Consider the following 1,350-nt stretch of genomic DNA (forward strand, 5'->3'; position numbering starts at 1 on the left):
AGTCTGTGCCACGAAGGATTAAGGCAGTTCTGAAGGCAAAAGGGGGTCCAACCCAATACTAGAAAGGTGTACCTGATAAAGTGGACGGTGTGTATGTGTGTGTGTGTGTGTGTGTGTGTGTGTGTGTGTGTGTGTGTGTAACCTGGATATTTTTAAAACTCCATAATATTGGCGGTCTGAAAACCTGCTGGCCAAGTGTCATCATCCACTGTGCTTTTCTTTGTAACATACAGAATGTGCTATTAAGATGAAATCTATCAATCCCCTCTCACAGACACAAAAAAAGACAACATCTGCATCAGAAAGCTTCCTAATTTCACACCTTTTTCTCCAAGAGATTAAGAACCAGTTTTTAAAAGAAAACACTACAAGCTGTTTCACTTCTGTAAACTCTTAATTAAGCATTTGTCTCATTTTAAAAGAACCTGTTATTCCGTATCGTCAGAGCAGTGGATCTTTGGTAATTAAGTATCAGTCATTTGAATTAAATCAGCTTCTCTGATCATCGAGTCAGACCGTCGGATCTGAATTGAATAAACATCATGAGAAAAGGGCAATGCAATCTTAAGGGCTTCATTTTCTGGAGGTCATTGAAAGCACCTGTTTATTGAGAGGAAACCTTGTCTAATTACGATCATCACTCATGAGCCTTAATGTCAGTAAGAATAAAATTTTTCAATCGTTTAACATGCAATCACAATTCTTTTATTAGAGCTTCTTGATTATAAACCAAATTTAATTCCAGGCATCACAATTTCCTCTCAGACAATAGACGTTTTACTATAACTTAAAGGGAAATCAGATAGATGGTCGGAATAAAGATTTTAAAGGACAGAAAATTTAATGTTTTGGTTTTCACTTACACATTGCATGTGAAACTTATTCATTTTATGAATGAAATGTATTATGTTGAAGCAGGGAAGTGTGTGCGTATTTAATAGAAAAAGACACAAGAGGAAATGTTTTTTAGTTTTTTCATTGTTTGAAGCAATCAGAAACAAGAAATGCACAAAGTGAAAACTTTATATGTCAAAATGAAATGAAAAAGATTTAGGGATTTATGGAAAAGTAATAAACACTTAACTGTTGCAGATCTTTGGAAAAAGTAGAACTCTGTTCAAACTCATAAGACTTCTACTCAGTAAATATCATTTCCTTTCCACAGAATCCCTTCAAAAGAACTTTAAGTTCTTTACTTTGTGGAACTTTGTGATGAATGTGTTTGTCACGGGACATTGTATAACATTGTGAATGTTCCTGCAGGTAATGAGGAAGGGGAAGGACTTCCTGTGTGTGACAGCCTGTTTGCATGTGTGTGTGTGTGTGTGTGTGTGTGTGTGTGTGTGTGTG

Source organism: Austrofundulus limnaeus, unplaced genomic scaffold (assembly GCF_001266775.1).
Source record: "Austrofundulus limnaeus strain Quisiro unplaced genomic scaffold, Austrofundulus_limnaeus-1.0 Scaffold29, whole genome shotgun sequence".
Classification (NCBI taxonomy): Eukaryota; Metazoa; Chordata; class Actinopteri; order Cyprinodontiformes; family Rivulidae; genus Austrofundulus; species Austrofundulus limnaeus.